Source organism: Eleutherodactylus coqui, chromosome 6 (assembly GCF_035609145.1).
Source record: "Eleutherodactylus coqui strain aEleCoq1 chromosome 6, aEleCoq1.hap1, whole genome shotgun sequence".
In the NCBI taxonomy this organism is placed as follows: domain Eukaryota; kingdom Metazoa; phylum Chordata; class Amphibia; order Anura; family Eleutherodactylidae; genus Eleutherodactylus; species Eleutherodactylus coqui.
This window is the reverse complement of record NC_089842.1, coordinates 148,437,627-148,459,196: the sequence shown is the minus strand read 5'-3', so window position 1 is coordinate 148,459,196 and position 21,570 is coordinate 148,437,627. Positions and strand designations below refer to the sequence as shown.

Below are 21,570 nucleotides of genomic sequence, written 5' to 3'. Positions count from 1 at the left end.
ACATGAGTTTTGTGCGATTGCGAGACGCACAGAACTTGTGTCTGAAAAGAACTCATTGTTTTCAGTGGCTTCATTTACACAAGTGATTTTTCGCTCGCACCGCTGGTGCTATGTCTTATTTTTGGGCTATTCTGCGGCAGGAATCATCCATTAAAAATCGTATCATATTCATATGTAAATGTGATTTCCATTTTAACTACTCAAGAGTCATGCAATTTTTTTTTCATGCACATGAAAAATGCATGTACAGCAAAGCAAATAGTGTGTTGCGCCGGGGCCCATGCCATCTCAACGGGCACACAAATGTTAGATTTGTGCGCCCATTCATGCGCTTTTACGCATCAGATCGTAGCGTACATCTGCCAACCGTGAAAACCGGAATCATAGAAGCAAGAAGTAGACTATATAAGGGCTCTTTCACACGAGCGTATATCGGCCGCCGTTTTTACAGCCACCATTAGGGGTAAGTCAGTGGCTGCAGCCGCACACTGTAAGGCCAGGTTCACACGATTGTATTTGCGCGTGCAATATGCAGTGGATAAAACCCATTGATTTCATTGGATTAGCGTGTATTTTGCGTGAGCAATTTGGTTGTGCAAAAAAAAAAAAAATACTAAGCATGTCCTATTTTCTTGTGCATTTGCACAAGGAAATAGAACATATGAAACTAATGAGACTAATTAGCCATTTCAATGTATGGGACTGTGGCTGCGGGTGTTTCAGTGTACTTCAAAAAGTGTCGCAAAATACGCATTTGTGCGCACAAATATGCCACACCCAATGCACAAATGTGTATGTAAATGCACTTATGCCCCTGTGTATCCAGCCCAACACATTAGCTACAATAGAAAGCAGCTCTAAAGAGGGACCAACACATCCCTGCATTACACAGGCAGCCCATTGTTGTGGTCATGTATATTGGATGTGGATCAAAGAAATCTATTGATTTGGGCGAGACCAGATATGTTTGGGGGCCTCCCGACTCACCTTGATGGCAAATGTTGGCGAAGGTCAAGATCAGGCTGTTGAATTTCAACTAGCCACTCCTTTTGTTCTCAGGACATAAAACACTGCCAGAGGTAGCTGGCAGAAGCTTACTCCCCTCCCTACATTCACAACCATGCCCACTTGGGCAAGCCGAAAAGGCATGTGTGCAGGATCGGTTTAAGACTAGGTGGGACCCCGAAGACTAAAATATATGCTACCAATACTGCAATCACATTCAGTCAGTTCAGGTCGCAATGTGCTGAGCGCTGCAGTGCTGAACTGCCCTGCTTCCAGGGATACTGCTACGGCTAAAAGAAAATCAGGGAAACAAGTCTCAAGGTATACTGCATGTTCCCACCCCAACACACATAAAAACTACATTCATATACATTTAAAGTTACTAATAATAACGCCAAACAAATAATACTGCTATACAAGCTCGGCCCCCATCCCGCCCTGGGCCTCCACCCCACGCTCCCCCATATCCATACCTAGATCGTGCTGCATACATGATCTGCCCCTTGGCGTAATCTTTCCAAACATGACGCATTTCCTGCACATGAAAATTTGTTTGTAGCCCCGCAGGCCACTCTCACACAAACCGCTTTTTACCTCTATTAGAGCGGTGTCCTGAGTGCCGTACTAACCACCGTACAACACTCCCATAGATTTTAATGAGGTTACTCAAACCTGCGCTCAAACGCAGTGTTTCTAACGCTGCGATTTTCGAGAGCTGTCTGTTTTATTTTTGCGTTTTCGTGGTTTTTAACACACCTCCTCACAATGATGGGGTGCATTAAAAAGCGCTGTCAAATGCTGTAACCTGTGTTCAAAGATAGATATAAAATAAATAGATAGCAGAAAGCTAGATAGATATGAGATCTCCTATCTATCTCAAAACTATCTATCTTTCTATCTCTATCCTATCTCATATCTATCTATCTTATATCTAGATAGATAGATATGATAGATATGAGATGGGAGATAAATAGATAGATAGATATGAGGTATCTATCTATCTATCTATCTCCCATCTCATATCTATCTAGATATAAGATATCTATCATCTATCTTTCTATCTATATCCTATCTCATATCTATGTACCTATCAATCACCTATCTATCTTATATCTAGATAGATAGATAGATAGATAGATAGATAGATAGATAGATAGATAGATAGACAGATAGATATGAGATAGGATATAGATAGAAAGATAGATAGATGATAGATAGATATGAGATAGGATGTAGATAGAAAGATAGATAATGATAAATAGATAATAGATAGATGAGATGGGATATAGATAGATAGATATATAGATAGATAGACAGATAAACACACACACACACACATATATATATATATATATATATATATACACATACCCCGGGCCCCAGACCACTTCTCCTCCATGTGACAGCAGCAGCACAGGCAGACGCAGCAGCTTCCGTTCAGCAGGAGGCAGGGGCAGCACATGATCACTTTGCCCTGCCGGCCCATGTGACTGCCTCCCTCCTCCTCCCCCCTGCTCTTCCCCGCTTCCTCTTAGGCTGCCTTTTCTGCCTGCCGCATGATTGGAGCCTTGCTGCAGACAAAACGGACAGCCATTAATGCACTGAATGTGCATATGTGTATGGCGAAGGGCCGCCTCGGGGCCCCCTGAGCGCAGGGGCTGGGTCGCCACAGCGACCCCAGCGACCCCTGACACTACGCCTATGTTACTATGCATAGTGCAACACATAGTAATAATTCTACCCACGGTGTCCCACACAGTAATAGTATACCCTAATTGTGCCCCTTGTAGGCCCCACAGAGTAAGTGCTACTTTTAGTGCCCCTCACACAATAAATGTGCCCTCTTTTATGCCCCCACTCAGTAATAATGCCCTCTTTATGTCCCCAGTCTTTAATAATGCCCCTACTATGTCTCCAATCATTAATAATCCTTGTGCTATCCTTCCAGGCTTTAATAATGCCCTCTTTGTGTCTGCAGTCTTTAACAATGCCCTCTTTATGTCCCAAGTTTTAAAAAATGCTGCCCTTATCATGCCTCCACTCTAGAATGATGCCCCGTTTGTTTTTCATTTCAAAATAATTTTATTGAATTATTCACTTTTTACCAAACTGAGAAGCTTTAGCAAGTTCCCCACGCAGGGGGTATCTTAGAAACTGTGAATTGAGGTAAATAGTCGAAAACCACACATATAATCAGCTGATGCGGTGCAGAACAAACCTTTTTTTCCCTTTTCTTCCTTCACCTCTCCAATCCCCCCGTCCGTAGACAACCCTATAACATCTAATAGCCCTTATTGATTCTCCCTTTACATATATTTTTGTTTATATAAATTCTTATTACTTATTTCTCCACCCCCCCCCCATTTAATATTATAAAATCGATTCTGCTTGGGATCTGACTCTTCATGTGCTGAGAAGTCTGTTTATGCTAGGTATTTCTAGAAAAGATGCCCATGGTGCCCCGTTTGTTTTTAATATGCCCCAGTCTCAATGCCCTCACTCAATATGAACTTAATACTATAAAACTAAAAAAACTGTTTACTCACCACTCGTCTCCTCAGCTGGTCAATTCGCACTGTTCCAGTCTCCCCTCACTTCTGGGTAAGCGCGATCACGTTACTGCTATGGCTAGTCCTTGGAGTCAGCTGTACGATCACTGAGGCTAGAAAAGGAAAGATTTATCAGCAGCACGACCTAATAGCCGATTCCAGCGAGACAATGGTTATGCACAGCCACACGGGAGTCCAAATCACGGATCCACAGTAATGCCAGAAAATAGAGAGCGTAGTAGCGTACGTGGTGAAAAAATATCAAAAGATAAACTTTATTCCTCCATGTTAGACAGCAACATTTCGACTGCACGGAGTCTTTGTCAAGCTAAAATCACATATACCAAACACTCATATACTCGTATATCAGACATACACTTAACAGGTCACAAATCAGACACTGCAACTCCCACTTAGGTTAAAGACTGGTCATGTGACAGGCTACCAGGTAGGTAAGCAGAGAATATGCAAAAGACTTCTGGGAAGACCGTCAAATATCTTTAATGTTTTCCACAAGTGAATAATCTTTCTCATTGTAAAAGGATGAACTCTGGGTGAAGGTGAATGGCTCTTTCCTCTCCTCCTAAAATTAACAATGGAAAGAGACAAGGATGCCCTTTTCACCCTTTCTGTGTCATGGTGATGGAGTCCCTGGCCAATGCCCTTAGCAATAATCCCAATATTCAGGGATTTAAAACAGAAACTTCTGAACATGAACTTGCCCTGTTTGCGGATGACCTTCTAATATACCTCACAAACTCAAGAATTGCCCTCCATGTTGCTCTGACGGAGTTCAAGAGCTTTGGTAGAGTTAGTAATTTTAAAGTTAATGTTCATAAATCAGAGATCCTCAATATAACAATCCCGCCAACCGAGGCCTCGATTCTTGGAGCATCTTTCACTCTGAAGTGGAGGGATGACTACATTAAATACCTAGCGGTTAATCTTATCAGGGATTCTAAAAATGTATTTGACCTGAACTTCAAACCGATGCTCGCCAGCTTTGGGAGGGATCTCAAAAATTGGTTCGGGAGAATCAACGCACTAAAATTGGACTCCCTCCCAAAGTTGCCAAACACTACCACTGACTCCCCAAATCGTATTTTGCTAGGATTCGTCAGCTATCTCTTGACTTCGTGTAGAGAGGTTTTAAGCCCAGGGTGATATTTAAGACGCTTATATGTCAGAAGGGAAATGGGGGTGCCGGGGGGGGGGGAGGGGTTGGCTTACCCAGCTTCTCCTTACATCACAAAGCTGCCCTATGCAATTGCATTTTAGACATCCTCCACAACAGACTCATCAAACCTCGAGTGGAGCTACAGTGCGAAAGTACCCCAGCTCACCTAAATGGCTCATTTTGGCTTTCGCCTGCCGTGTTTCACAAGATTCCAATGATAACTCCCTTCCTGTATCAGCTCTTGGACATTTGGAATAGTTTTGCCATCTGCTTCGGGCTGGTCTCTCAACAAGGTCCCCCTTACCCCTCTGGTTGGAAACCCGGATCTACCCTCACTTTTGGGAGATTCTTCCTTCCTGCCAGGGAAAATCTTTTCCTCCGTGGATCAGAGACGTTGTTTCGGTGATGTCTCTCCTCCTTGGCATTGTGTTAACACACATGCCTGAATGCTCCAGACCAGCAAACTACCCAAACCTTTGCTTTTATAGAGGTGTCCATTTAATTTGCAGCACCTAGCTGCTATTTACCCTCTTAATTCCTATGTAAGCAGTAAGGGGGTACTTAATTTTTCACACATTGTTTTGCATTTTGGCATAGTTTCTGTTAAATAAATAATGACATGGTGTAATCTGTCATATGTTGTTCATCTGAGGTTGTATTTACCTAATTTTAAGATCTTCCAAGGTCAGATTTTTTTATTATGTCCTGATATTTAAAATCATAGATTTCAAAGACAGTGTACTTAGTTTTCTCATGACTGTTTTCTGGAAACTTGCCAACAGCAATAAGTATTAGAAGTCTCTGGAGAGTTTCCTATAGTAGGAAGCTATTTGAAGAACAATAGGCCATATTCCAGCTCTCACTAAGGAAAATGGTAAATGGTATCCCGAAACTTTGTTGCAATTTCCTTGTGCAAAATCATTATCTGTAGCCGCAATGATGTCACACTCTACCCAGAGGATTATTCTTTCTCTTGCTTTCACTTTCTTCTAGGTGGAACACTATCCTCTCACAATATTTATGGGTGTTTGATATTAAACAGGAGTTGTCACTATAAACAATTAGCACTTTGCACTGGATATATTGACATATTATAAGTCTGCAGCGAACAATATCTCTGGATTACAGGTAGCAGTGGAAGACAGTGTAGAATTGGATGCTACTAGTTCAGAACAATGGAAGCCCCGTAGTTTGATGTACATGTGCAGTGTACAGGGTTGTAAATTCCATAATTGAGTGTGGTCTTTGATATAATTACCATAGATGTCACTTTAAAAATGTTAATTTATTGTTGGGCAACCACACTTTGTTTAGACAGACACAGCCTAAGTTAGAGGAATGAGTCAGGTAGCTAGGAGATAGACAGCCTGTAATTGGCAGATAGATCCTCCGCATGGGTTGGTTGGTAGGAGTTAGTATAACGGAGAGGGGAGGAGTCTAACCAAGTCAGAGAGCAGGGAGTTCTGAAAGATGGAGAAGGAGTGCTAGAAGATGGGGCAAGAGCTGAAAGACAGTGCGGTGGGAAGGAGAAGAAAGTGTGAGTACTTAAAGTTGTATGATAGCTACAGAGAAAGTCAAATGAACTAAAGTAAAAGAAGGGTTTCAGCAAGCAAGACAATAGAGACAGAATCCAAAGATTCAGCAATTGTAAGACACTAGAAGAGAAGCTTGATACTTGAGAGAATAGAAGAAACAGAAAAGAGAGAAAAGCAGGAGGGCAAAACATAGAGGACAGAAGTATTCCTGTGCTTATTTACTGTTAAAGATCCCAATAGTGTTCAGATAGAATGTCTGCACTTCATGCCTGCACTTATTCAGACTGTTGTACTAGAATTGCCTAAATTAAAGTCCATCTTAAAATAATGCTAATTGTATGGAAAAAGCTTGAAACACCTTTTCTCTAAAGCAATAAATAGTTTCACGTTTTCATCATTCATCCTGACTCCTGGAGTCCCTTCCATCCCCGCAACATCTGCACTGAGGTACCACAGTTCATTTCAAGGGAAAGGAAAAGTTTTAACTTATTTTCATATTTTTATTATTATTTTGCCCAGCACAGGTCTAGGCCTGTATACAAACTTGTGTCATGAACTGACAAATTACCATCCTGCCTGACTCTGCGAGTAGCTCAAATAGCCAAAAGCTAATTTATTATTTTTCCAACTCTGCACTACCTTCTGTGGGTGAGGGAAAGCAGTGTATCCACTGTGACCACCATCTTTGCTGCTTACCTCATCGTGGTCTGGACCATTGCACATGTATTACTGCATTCCATTATGAAAAAGAACAAACACTGCATTTATGTTTGTTAATCACTATTTCTATTTCATTGTTAGGTTATCAAGGTAATTTTTGCATTTTTAGTGAGGCAGAAAATAAACTCTTGGGTTGTGACCAAGTTGTATCATATGGAAACTCTGCTACTGTAAATATTTTTCATGCAATTCCATTTATCTACTAACATGGGAATATTCTGATAGGGCCAGTAAGAAGTATAGTGCCTTGCAAAAGTATCCACCCCCTTTGTGTTTTTGCTCTTTTGTTTAATTACACCCTGGAATTAACATGGATTTTAATTTAGATTTTATGTAATTGACCTGACAATATAATACAAATCCTTACAATGGAATGAAACAATAAGAGAAGTTGTGACTGCATACTTAATCACCCCCTTTGCTATGAAACGCTTAAATAAGACCTGGTCCAACCAATTAATGTCAGAAGACATATAATTAGTTGAATAAGGTCCTCCTGTATGTAATCAAAGTGTCACATGATCTGTCACATGATGTCAGTATAAATACACCTGATCTGAAAGCCCCTGACTCTGCAACACCACAAAGTAGGTAAGTAATATAAAGGTGAAGGAGCTTTCCAAACAGGTCATATTCCAATTTGTGAAGGAGCATAGATTAAAGGGGTTGTCTCGAGGAAGCAGTGAAATTTTTTTTTGCCCAGTACCCCTTATTAAGCATACATTACTAAGCCCCCCTGTAAATGACTTTTTTAGCCGGTTTCTACTTACAGTTCCAGCGTTTCAGCAACTTATGAAAAGTTTCCCCAAGATGGCCGCCGGCTCTTTTCCCGTCGCTTGCTGTAGCCCGACGTGCGCGCTCCCGAGACGCTACCAGCTGTGTCTCCCTGACAACCAGACGCCCCGCAGCCGCCGACCGGACCCACCGCAGTCGCCGACCGGACCCACCGCAGCCGCCGACCACGGCACACGCTCTTGGGCCACAGTCACCCACCGCCAGGCAGCAGGTAACCGGTGCTAAGCCCCGGCTCCCCCGTGCTAGGCCCTGGCTCCCCCGCGCTAGGCCCCGGCTCCCCCGCGCTAACCCCCGGCTCCCCAGCGGTAGGCCCCGGCTCCCCAGCGCTAGGCCCCGGGGCCCAGCGGTAGGCTCCGGGGCCACAGCGGTAGGCTCCGGGGCCCAGCGGTAGGCTCCGGGGACACAGCGGTAGGCTCCGGGGACACAGCGGTAGGCTCCGGGGCCACAGCGGTAGGCTCCGGGGCCCAGCGGTAGGCTCCGGGGCCACAGCGGTAGGCCCCGGGGCCCAGCGGTAGGCTCCGGGGCCACAGCGGCAGTCTGTCACTCGTCACCCCTGTCAGTCCGTCACCCATCACTTACCTGGGCGGCTTCTAGGCACTGCTGGGCGGCTTCTCGGCTGGGCGGCTGGGCTGCTGGGCTGGGCTTCTCGGCTGGGCGGCTCAAGTTTCTGCACCTTCCTCTAACAGAGGATGGTAGCAGAATGGCCGCTCCAGCGCGCTCCCGAGAAGATACAGCTCGTCTGCGCATGCGCAGAAGAGCTGTAGCGGCGAGCACACTGAAGCGGCTCGTGCTCAGAGCAGAAGACTGGACTGCGCAAGAGCGTCTAAAAAAGCAAGCCGCCAGCGAAATTAGACGGAACCATGGAGACGAGGACGCTAGCAACGGAGCAGGTAAGTGAATAACTTCTGTATGGCTCATAATTAATGCATGATGTATATTACAAAGTGCATTAATATGGCCATACAGAAGTGTATAACCCCACTTGATTTCGCGAGACAACCCCTTTAAGGCTTCTTTCACATGAGCGCATATCAGACGGCCGGCGTATTTCTGAGACATAAAAAAGCCCGGCCAAGCCAATATAGCACCGGGCATTTTTCTGTCGAGCCCAAAAGATAGTCCTGGAACTATCTTTTGGGCTGAAATACGTCGGCCACTGCATGGGCTCCTATTGGAGCTGATGCAGCAGCCGTTGGTGCGAGGGAGTTTAGCAGCGTGGCTGCTAAACTCCCTCCCTCTGCTCTCCACCCCCCCATCCCCCACCCGGGCAGGCTCACCTGTCTTCCTTTCCGCTCGTTCTATGCAATGGGAGAGGGCAGGACGGGGGGGGGTGGTGTTCGTAGCCAAGTGCCGGTCTGCCCCACCTCCTCCCATTCATGCTATGGACAAGGGGCGGGATGGGGGCAGAGCTAAGCACCCACCCTCTCCCCACCCCTTGTCCATAGCCATCAACGGGAGGAGGACGGACGGATGGCGCTTAGCTCCGCCCCTGTATGGCCCCTCCCATTGCACAGAATGATTGGGGAGGAAGAGAGGTGAGCCTAAGATGGGGAGGAAGGGGAAGTGGGAGATGGCCTGGTGAGCTCTGCGCATTTGCGCCAGCCTTACAAGACCATATGAACAGGTGCAAAAACGTTTGATTTGTGTGCCCGTTCACCAGCTTTTTCTCCCCCAGCGCAGCGCATATTGGCCTGGTTGTGAAAACGGCCGGCAGATATGCGCTCATGTGAAAGAAGCTAAGTTTGGGTTATAAAAACGTCCCAAACATTGAACATTGCGGGAGCATCGTTAGATCTATTATAACATAATGGAAAGAATATAGCACAACTACAAACCTGACAAGAGAAGGTCGTCCACTAAAACTCACAGAATGAGCAAGGAGGGCATTAATCAGAGATTCAATAAAGACACGAATGATAATGCTAATAGAGGTGCAAAGATCCACCGTGGAGATAGATGCATCTGTTCTCAGGACCACTATAAGCTGTACTATCCAAAGAGTGGGACTTTATGGAAGACAAACACCAGAAAAAAAGCCATTGCTTAAAGAAAAACATTAAAAAAAAATGTTTGGACTTCAGGATTTTTTCACACTATGTTCTTTAAATCCAGCACTGGTTCCGTCCAGGATTCTGTCCTCCATGAAGAAAAATGCATGGGTTTGGAACCCAGGTTGGAACCTACACGGTGCCATAGGGAATGTATGAGAGATGGAGACTTCTTAAGGGCTCATGCCCATGACCGTTGCAGGATACACCCGCGGATTTATGCCGTGGGAGTACCACGGGGGTAAACAAAATGGGCCCGCTGGTCATCGCAGAAAAACACGCATTCTCAATTAATACTACATTAATTGAGACCTCCTGTGGCGTAAATCCGTGAAAAATAGAACATGCCGCAATTTATTTCCTGCTGCAGAAATCCGCGGTAAAATTCTGCATGTCGGCATTGGATGGAAGAAATTCTATTAGGTTCAATAGAACCTAACAGCTGCGGAACTACGCCACGAATTTACGCTGTGGGAACCGCGGTACAAAACAGTTTGTGAGCATTTGGCCTTAGTCTTTATTTTACAAAGGCCCTGACAGTCTTTTACACGGATCAGCAGAGCTCTGTGCTCTGTGCTATTCTGTCCAGTGTAAAAGATTGACATGGAAAATCGCAACAACGCATGTTGTCTAAATCAAATTGTACAACCCCCCCGCCAAATCCTTTTAAACTTCAGATTGTAAAGCTCCAAAACAGGAACAACAGGAAGGAGGTGAATAGTTTTGCAAGGCACTATAAAGTATGGCATGGTTTTACAAAACACAGTCTGTCTTCATTTTGGTGGTAATATTCAAAGATCTTTTCTGAAACCATGGGAAGAAATTTCCATCTCAATCACTAGATGGCGCTAACTGCATGTTTTGTCTTGCAGATCAATCTGATACACCACTCTGCTGGGTTCAGAGCTATGGGCACACCTGGCTTAGCAGACGGATGGCACCCAGCATTCCAAGTGATGATATTCTTGGAATCCTTCTGAAATATTCCAACAATTCCAGTGCAACATCACAATCTGGTCTTAAGCTTCAGGAAATAGTTAAATGTGGTAACACAGGATAAAATGCTTTAAGAAATGTATTATGAAATAGTCATTATTTCAAATACAAAACAATGCTACAAAGTAAACATAACGTAAACTGGCTGCATTTTAGAGTATACATGTATGTACAGGAAATTGGTCCTTGGAATGTAATGCTTTGCACGGCAGACTAAAGCCTTAAAGAGGCAATCCGCTAAATATATACAGTATATAACCTTTATTGACTCCGCTGTTGGTATGACGATTTTTTTCTGCTAAACTGTAGGGGAATGGGAGTTAAATTCTCATTGTTCACAGGCCATCATATTCTTCAGGACACTTTTAACCCCTTAGTGACATGGCCTTAGGTCCTAAGGACAGAACAATCTTTGGGGGATTTTCATCTCCACTTTTCAAAAGCCATAATGTTTTTATTTTTCCATTGACATGGTCATATAAGGTCTTGGTTCTTGTATGGCGAGTTGTAGTTTTTCTTGGTGCCACTTTTTGGATACATATAATGTATTGTATATAGAGATGAGCAAGCATGCTCGTTCGAGCAGAAGCATACTCGATGGTGCTCGTTACTCGAGCTCAAGAAAATTCTATCTCCCCTCCCTGCGTGTTTAGCACCATTTTTTAGCCACTAAACATGTGCGGAAGGCTTTATCACTTCCTGCTGTGATGTGCCAACCCTCTGCATGTCTACAGCAGTGACTGGCTGGGCTGATCAGGTGACTGCCGAGTATTAAAACTCTGGTCACCTGCGGCTCACCTGAGACGCATGCTGCATGAGCTGAGGGATAGAGCTGCTGCTATAGGGAAAGCGTTAGTGTAAGGAATAGGTTGCGGTTAGGTAGGGATCTTTACTCCAAGAACGCAACAGTTCTTTTTAGGACTATTACTCCTCTCATTGTGTGCATCAGCATTTTGGCTGTCTGGGACCAGTAGTGTGCACAATTTTTTTCTCAAGCATCCCGGCTGTATACTGCACACTGTTACCGGGTTTATGCAGTATACTGCTAGGGGTGTACACAGAGTACATAGGAAGTAACAAAACTCCTATCATTTCTCATTTTTTTGTGTCTGGGTGCTGTAAACCTACGCTATCTAACAACAGTATACACTGTTTAAAATTTTTTGGGGCCTACTGATAGCGTACGCTATATGCCAGTGTCTGGGTGCTGTAAATCTCCGCTATCTAACAACAGTATACACACTTGAAATATTTTTTGGCCCTGCTGAGAGCGTACGCTATATACCAGTGTCTGGGTACTGTGAATCTCTGCTATCTAACAACAGTATACACACTAGAAACGTTTTTGGGGCCTGCTGAAAGCCTACTGTATATATCTGTGTCTCGGTGGTGGGAATCTCCGCTATCTAACAACAGTCTACACTGTTTATTGTGTCTATTTTGGCCTATGAGCGCACGCAAAATAACTTGCATTTTGTGTAGCATTTAGTCCAAGTGCTTTAACCGACATGATGAAGACTAGGGGTAAGGGTTGAGGACGTGGGCGTCCAAATGAGGGTGTGGGCAGAGGCTGAGGTCCTGGGCGGGGTGAGATAGTGCCTGCTGCTGAGGGATTAGTAGAGCACCACATATCTCCGCTCCCCAGCTTCATTTTGCAGGTCCACGTGGTAGACCATTATTAAAAGCACAACAGTGCGATCCGGTGCTGATGTGGATAGTGGATAATGCGTCCAGTAATTTATCCAACACCCAGTCTTCCACGCAGTCCACTCACGCCAGCCAAGGCACTGCACCTCTGAATCCTCAGGCTGCTCCTCCTTCCTCCCAGTCTGGTCACTCCAGGAAAAGGAGAGATTCTGAACAGGCATACTCCCAGGAACTGTTCTCGGGTCCCTGCCCTGAGTCAGAAAAAACGGTTCATCAGCCACCTGAAGAGTTTGTCGTGATTGATGCCCAAAATTTGGAACTTTCATAGAGTCAGGGTGATGACGCTGGGGACTTCCAAGTAGTGTCTCAAGAGCTTTTTGTGGATGATGATGATCATGAGACACAGTTGTCTGTCAGTGAGGTTGTTGTTAGGGCAGTAAGTGTGAGGGAGGAGCAGACAGAGGATTCAGAGGAAGAGCTGGTGGACGAAGAGGTGACTGACCCCACTTGGGTTGCTAAGCCTACTGAAGACAGGGCTTTAGTGGGGGAGGCAAATGCAGTACCAGAACAAATTGGAAGAGGCAGTGGGGTGGCCAGAGGGAGAAGCAGGGCCACAGCAAGTAATCCCCCAACTGTTCCCCACAGCACCTCCTTGCAGCACGCCTCTGTGATGACGACTAGGTGTTCGAAGGTCTGTTTTTTTTAATTTAGAGCGCAGACGACCGACGAACAGTGGTGTGCAACCTGTGCCACACCAAGATCAGCAGGGGAGCCACCACTACCAGCCTGACCACCACCAGCATGCGCAGGCATATGATGGCTAAGCACCCGACGAGGTGGAACGAAGGCCATTCACCGCTTGCGGATCACACCACTGCCTCTTCCCCTGCGTCACATCCTGGCACAGAGATGCAATCCCCCTCCCAGGATGCAGGCACCAGAGTCTTCCGGCCTGCACCCACACCCTCACCTCCACGGTCCTCCACTGCCTCCACCAATGTGTCCCAGTGCAGCGTTCAGCTGTCGCTAACCCAAGCATTAGAACGTAAGTGGAAATACCCGGCCACCCACCCGCATGTACAATCTTTAAACGTGCATATTTCAAAACTACTCAGCCTGGAGATGCTGCCATATAGGCTAGTAGAAAAGGAGGCTTTCCGCAACCTGATGGCGGCGGCCGTCCCCCGGTACTCGGTCCACAGTCGCCACTATTTTTCCCTCTCTGCCGTCCCCGCCCTACACCAGCACGTCTCATGAAACATAAACCATGCCCTCACCAACGTGGTTACTAGGAAGGTCCACTTAACCACTGACACGTGGACAAGTGCTGGCGGGCAGGGACACTACATCTCCCTGATGCACATTGGGTTAACTTGTTGGAGGCTGGAACCGAGTCTGACCCTGGGTCCGCTCACGTGCTACCCACACCGAGGATTGTGGGTCCTACCTCGGTGATGGTTTCTCCGGCTTATTATGCCACCTCCTCCAAACACCCCCCCTCCTCCTTCACCACCTCCACCTCTCAATTACAATGTGTGAGCACGTCGCCTTCAGTCGGTAGCTTGAGGCGCTGCAGCACTGCCGTGGGGAAGCGTCAGCAGGCCGTGCTGAAACTCCTGAGCTTAGGTGACAAGAGGCACACCGCCCAAGAGCTGTTACAGGGTTTGATGGAGCAGACAGATCTGTGGCTTTCGCCGCTGAACCTCCAACCAGGCCTGGTCGTGTGTGACAATTAGCGTAACCTGGTGGCAGCTCTGCAGCTTGGCAGACTAACACACGCACCATGCCTGGCCCACATGTTCAATCTGGTGGTTCAGCGCTTTCTTAAAAACTATCCCCATTTGTCTGACCTGCTCAGCAAGGTGTGTCGCGTGTGTTAACATTTCAGAAAGTCCACTACAGATGCTGCCATCCTTAGGACACTGCAACATCGCTTCCAGCAGCCAGTGTACCGACTGTTGTGTGATGTGCCCACACGCTGGAATTCAACGTTGCACATGTTGGCCAGACTTTATAAGCAGCGTAGAGCCATTGTAGAATACCAGCTGCAACATGGCTGTCGGAGTGGTAGTCAGCCTCCGCAGTTCTTCAAAGTGGAGTGGGCATAGATGTCTGACATCTGTTAGTACTTAGGAAACATTGAGGAATCTACACAAATGGTGAGCGCCGATGCGTCCATTATCAGTGTAACTGTCCCGATGCTTTGAATGCTGAGAAGGTCGCTGCTAAGCATTAAGGTCGATGCTTTGCGGATAGAACAGGAGAAGGGGGATGACAATACGTCGCTAGACCACCCTCACGTCTGTGTCTCAGAGCGTATTGGAGGAGGAGGAAGAGGGGGAAGAGACTGCTGCCCACACTGCAGAGGGTACCCATGCTACTTCCTTCACATCTGTTCAGCGTGTATGGGCTTAAGAGGAGGAGGAGACTGAGAGTCATCCTCCTAGTGAGGACAGCGCTGTGTTGCGTACTGGGACTCTGGCACACATGGCTGACTTCATGTTAAGCTGCCTTTCCTGTGACCCTCACGTTAGATGCATTCTGGCCAACACAGATTACTGGGTGTTCACCCTTCTCGACCCACGGTATAAGGAGAACCTTTCCATTCTCATTCTCGAAGAGGAAAGGAGTACAAGAGTGATGCAATACCATATGTCCCTGGTGGAAAAGCTGATGCTAAAGTTCCCATCTGACAACGCTAGTGGTAGAGGATGTAGTTCAGTGGGACAACTAGCAGGGGAGAGGCGGGGAACAGGTAGCATGTCCAGCGCAGGCAGGGGAACACTCTCCAAGGCCTTTGACAGTTTTATGTCTCCCCAGCCAGACTGTGTCACCACTGCCCTGTCTAGGCTGAGTAGGAGGGAACACTGTAAAAAGATGGTGAGAGGGTACATAGTCGACCATACCAACGTCCTCCGTGATCCCTCTGCTCCATACAACTATTGGGTGTCAAAGCTGGACACGTGGCACAAACTTGAGCTGTAAGCCTTGGAGGTGCTGGCCTGCTCTGCCGCTAACGTGTTATCAGAGAGGGTGTTTAGTGCTGCTGGGGGGATTATCACGAATAAGCGTACACACCTGTCAACTGACAGCGCGGATAGGCTTACACTCATTAAGATGAACAAAGCCTGGATTTCCCCTGACTTCTCTTCTCCACCGGTGGAAAGCAGCGGAACATAAATATTCTTTAAGCTGGAACAGGAGAACCATGCACCCTCTATCACCCCAAAAAAGGGGAGAAGTAGCTTGGTCTATCCATCTCTGATCTTCCTTCTCCTCCTCCTAAACCAGCATGTCAGTACGCTGAACAGCCAATTTTTCAGAGGGTCAAAAGGCTCTGTAAAAACAAATTTTTTCGGAGGGCTGCCTCCAGGCTCTCTTAGCAAATTAAGCAAGTACGAGCTGTATGTTAAAAAAAAATTCACCTGCACTCTGAGTAAACAAATTTTTCAGGGGTACACCTGTACTCTTGGTACACAAATTTTTCCGGGCTTCGCCTATACTCTTAGCAAACAAATTTTTCCGGGCTTTGCCTATACTCTTAGCAAACAAATTTTTCCAGGATTCGCCTATACTCTAAGTTCACAAATTTTTCAGGTGTTCGCCTATACTCTTGGTACACCAATTTTTCAGGCGTTCGCCTATACTCTTGGTACACAAATGTTTCAGGGGGTCACCTATGTTCTTGGTACACAAATGCTTCAGGGGTTTGCCTATACTCTTGGTACACAAAGGTTTCCCAGCGTGGTGTTCAGCTATCTGACACATACACAGAATGAATTGTCCTGCTTTGGCCACTGAAATTTCTTCATGGTTTATGCTGTCCTGGTAGCGATCAAAGGAAGCGTAACTGATTTCATGATATTTTGACCATTTCACTGTAGACCTGTGGTGGCAACTTTTGTGACACCTCCTGCTTAAAAGAAATCTTTTGCTTTAAAATGTTAAATTGTGCAGATGGTTAGAAGTACTAGCATCTGAGTCCACTTTATGGCTCCTGACAATTTTGTGATGGAGATGGCATGGGCATTGGAATTCTGATCAGCACTGTATAGCAAGACAGAACTCATTGTACACTGCGTATTTTTGGATTTAAGCAGACGTAAAATACCCTGAGTGGTAAACAGCCGGTTTGGTTTGGGTCTGATAAAAGCACGCATCCCTGGGGGTCAGCGCTGGTCGCCAAGTATTATCTCTCATTATTCATGTTTTTCGTTGTATTTGGCTGAAATCATTTGCATAATAGGCCCAAGTGTGTGTCCTGTTGATCCTCACCATATAACAAGACTATACACATTTTACACTGTCTATTTTTGGCTTAAAGCGTTAGCAAAATACCTCGCAGTTTGCATAGCATTTTGACGCAGTGCATTATACAGCATGATGAAGACTAGGGGTAAGGGTCGAGGGCGTGGACATGGGCGGCCGAATGAGGGTGTGGGCAGAGGCCGAGGTTCTGGGCGGGGTGCAACTGTGCCAGGTTTGGCCACTCAAATTTCTTCATGGTTTATGCTGTCCCTGGTTTGAAGCAGGAGGTGCCGCAAAAGTAGCCACCACAGGTATACAGTGAACCTGTGAAAGTCTCATTAAATCACTAACGCAAATGTAAAAGTAGTCTAAGGTGAGTACTAGATTCTATAGACAGCAATGTGCTGATATGTCACTACAGAGTCCCATAATCAATAGATACCTGATCATAACTATAAGAAGGAAGGAGAGGATAGCTGTACAAGATCTGGTACACATAGGGGGGATTGAATAGGTACCCAGCATGCATCACTTATGGGTAGCAATAAAAAGACAGTTATTCTCTCAGATGACAGCTACTTTTCATGTTTTTTCTCAGGAAGTACTGTCCTAAAGATTCCCCACCAGCTGGATCTTCACAAAGAGTACATTTTGAGAGTATTCTTTTGATGTACTTGTATGTAAGAGTATGACCACTTATTAAACCAGTTGATCATAAATTCATTCTTATAGAATATATATTCAGGATAAATAATATTTTCTTAAAAGCTACTCTGTTCCTTCATACTTCAGTGGTGTTAGAGATCCAATTCCAATTCTATCCGTTCAGTCATGTGTGACTCTTGGATACTTTCTAGGCCAGTCCTCTCCATGCTTCTCTTTTCTCTACGGCTGCTTTCAATTGCCTGATGGCCATTCCTGTGTCCTTCTTGATGGTGTCCAGCCAACATGTCTTCTTTCTTCCCTGTTTCCTTTTAACACTGACCATTCCAAGTAACATCTTTTTTTCAAGTGATTTTGCCCTCATCACATGTCCAAAGTAAGCCAGTCTCTGTCTCATGATCTCGCCTTCCAAGGACACATCTGGGTGGTGTAGCAAGCGGGTTGCACTCGCCTCGGGATCGCTGACCTCTCTTATATGGAAATGGCGCACCACACATGTAGAAACTCCAGAGACGTGGATTTCCTTATCTCTGGCTCCTGCCAGACTTTATTTTCACAGCATACAACGAAAACATAAAGTTCATATCCACACCCCACCTTGGGGTTGAGGTTAGGGTGGTCAACCCTGTCAACCTCCTGCCTTCATGGTTTGCACTAGACTCTGGGGCTAGCAGCCCTCCCAGCTCCATTGAGCTGTCTCTCTCTCTGGCTCTCTCAGCCAACATCTCCCTGGGTGTAGCAGGAATGTACTCTTATATCCAACTTCCTGACCACACCTATGGGCGTTTTCCCTTTTCTCAGACACCAGAATGCCTGTCTGTTGCCCCCTACAGGCCGTTCTCTGTAGTGCACCTCTACATACCGCCACCCCTTTGATAAAGGCCGTAGGCCATATCACATTTTTCTCTTTTGGCCCTCCAGGGTCAAAACTCCAGGTTTGGGGGTCTCTTTCTATTTTTACTTGTCTGACAAGTTCTCTCATCTTGTCTTCACTTGGCTCATCACATCCTTGCAGATCTTTCTCAGACTGTGTCCTCCCAGCTTGCAGGTTGACTTTCAAGTGCAACTTTGTATCCTCTGTGGCTTGTAACTCATCTTCAAGTTCCTCTAACTGAATCTTGCTTTCTTTTACTTCTTTAGACTTTTCTAGTTCATGTTCACCCTTTTCACCATCATCCTTGGAGCTAACTAAGTCCTCCATTTCAGTGCACAATGGCTTTTTAAGACTGTCAAACTTAGGCTCCATTTTGAAGGTTCCTTCTAGCTTACGAACCTTGTCTTGGTACTCTTCCAGTTCCCCTCGTAGCTTATGCTCCACCATGGCCTTGCTATGGATTACAGTCTCTAATTCATTTTTCAATCCATTCAGCTTTAGAATTATCTTTTCCTCACTTTGTAAAAATTCTATTTCTTCTCTTAGTATAGTGCTATCGGTTAGACTCATTAGCATTCTTCAAAGTTCATTTACCCCTGAATCTAACTTTTGCTTGGTAGTTTTCAGTTCACTTATGAGTTGGTCCTTGGAGCCAGCATCCCTGTGATAGGCTTCTACCGCCTGGACAACCCGTTTATTCACTTTCTGGGTTTGCTTTTTGAGGTCATTACACTCTTGCTGCAGTTCTTCCCGGATTTCGGCTACCACTTCTGAGACCTTCTCTGGTACAGTAGCCTCACTTTCTGCCTTCTCCTTGGCCTCTTGTAGTTCAGAGGTCTGTTCAGTCTGCATCTTTTGCTCAGCTCTCACCTTAATGACTTTTCTTTTGTTTACAGAAGTGATTTCTTTCCTCCACACTGTCCAAGTCTTTACAAACTGTTCACCTGGAGTGCCCAGGTCACCTTCACCTAAGTTGGTATGCTTCACCACTTGTGTCTTATTTTTACAATTCTTCATTCCTGCCACTGGTTGTTGGACCACGCCCTTGCATTTTTTTTGTACCAGAGTTCACTTTCCAGCATTATTATCGGGAATGTTCCACAAGCCCTTCTTCTCTTTTACTTGCTGTCTGAACTGGCTCCTAGACTGCACTAGTCTCTGAACCCTATTTTCTGCAACATGACACTGTGCTGCCCAGCGTTTCATCTTCACGCTTGAATTCTTAGCGAACTTTTGGAACAGCCCCTTTTTCTCTGATATCATTTTCAGGGTGCGTGTCAAAGTTAACACTTCAGTCTCTTTCATACTGATCTTTTCTTCAGCATGCTCACATTCAGTGACATATCTCGCAGACCTGACTTTCTCCTCTGTAAGCTGCTGTTCACATATTTTCTGTGTCTTCCTCAGTTTGGACACAAGCTCCTGTTGGAGACCAAGCTCCACAGAAACATCTTCTATCTCTTGCTGTAGATGTACTTTAACCTTCTCAAGCTTATCACAGGCAGCTGTCTTCTCTTCATACTGCTGCCCTGTAGCTTCTAACTCCTCTTGTATTTCTCTTTTCTGCTCTTCCACGGAATCCAAGCACACAGCACTCTTCTCCAGTCTATATTTTAGGTCAGACACCTCAGCCTGAAGTGTTGCAACCTGCTCTGACCGGTTTCTCTTAGATTCTGCATCTTCTTCTACCTGCTTGAGGAGCACATTTTTCTCATCTTGCATAGTCTTCAGGTCTGCACTGAGACCAAGCCTCTGCTGCGTCTCTTCTTGCAGTAACTTCTAGGACTCTTCACTCTGAGCTTCCAGCTCCACCTGCAGCCTGCTCACCTGCTCAGACAATGCTGTCTGCACACTGTCACCTTCAGTTATTTTTATTTGTAGCTCTTGAAGCTGCATCTCTACTGTCTTTCTCTTGCATTCAGACTTTTGCTTAGCCTGCAAAAGGACCTTCAGCTTATGGATAAGCTCAGTACACTTGCTTTCCACAGCCTGTTTGACCTCTTCCAAGGTTTCATTCAGCTTTTCAGCTTGCTCTAACCATTGGGACAGTTCCTTCATAGCTAGCGCATGGGTCTGATTAAGGTCCTGGATCTGAGCTTCATATTCTTCAACTTCCACATCCAGGTTCATCTGTAGCTGGGACACCAGTCTCTCATGCAGTGATTCCTGGTTTTCTTTGTAAACTAGTAAGTCTTTCAAGATCTCTGCTTGCTTCTCTGCCTGACTGCAAGCAGCTTTCTCTAGTGCCAGTTTTTCCTTAAGCTGACTTATCTGGCACTCCAATTCACCATTTTTATTTGCTAACTGCATTTTCAACTCTGCAACTTGATTTTGCAAACCTGTAGTTTGATTCCGTGCATCTGTAGAAGCTCTTTCTAACTTGCAACACGTCATCTCCAACTCTTGGGTTTTCATTTGCAGTTTCTTACAGTCCTGTTCATACTGCACAGATTGTGCCTCCAGACATACTCTGCGATCAGCCTCATCTCTGGCTACATCGCTGAGGTCTTGTATCTCTTCATGGGCTGTTGAAAGACATCCCTCATACTTTTTTTTCTCGCTTCTCATTTCTTCTAAGCTCTGTTCACACTGAACATTCTTCTGTTCCAGCAACATCCGGTGATCAGCTTCCTTCTTAGTCAATCTCTCAAGATGCTCATTCTCCTTTAAGAAAGCTGCACTCTCTGCTTTCTGCTGCTCAGCTTCTTGGAGAATACTTTCTTTTAGGAATGTATCTGTCTGCTCCTCGGCTAACAGCCTTTGCCTCTTGGCCTCTTCTCCAAGCAGACACAAGATAGTCCTTTCTTTCTGTAACTGAACTTCATAATTTCTATTAGCAGTTTGCAATGCCTCTTCAAGAAAATTTGCATGTGCTTGCATTGGTGCAAATCCCTCCTGAATTTTAAACAAGCGTTCTCTTGCGGTCTAACCCTGGACCTCAGGATCTGCACCGATAACCTCAATTGTCTCACTAGCAGCAGCCTTTTTCTTCTTTTTTTCTCTTTTTTGCAGATTTAGTAAGATCTATCCTTTCTCTCTCTAAAGGCATAGTACTACTCACTTCAGCATTTCTAGTCCTACACACACTATCCTCATTATTACTTCCCTCGTTCACTAGAGGTATACCTGCCCCGACTCCCTTATGGGCGTTGGCTGCACTCCTCATTGCACTCTGTTCACATCCTGACTTCATTTGGGAAACATTTTTACACATATTAGGCACAGAATACAACCCACCATCCCCCACACATGACATTTCAGGGTTAATGGACTTTTCTTGCACCACCTGGTCAGCAACACAGTTCTCAGACAA

The 21,570-nt window shown here is 45.4% G+C and overlaps 1 pseudogene; it reads right to left on the bottom strand.

Moving 5' to 3' along the window:
* Window positions 1-4,044: 4,044 nt before the first annotated feature.
* Window positions 4,045-21,137, bottom strand: LOC136571777 (myosin-9-like; annotated as a pseudogene).
* Window positions 21,138-21,570: the final 433 nt, after the last annotated feature.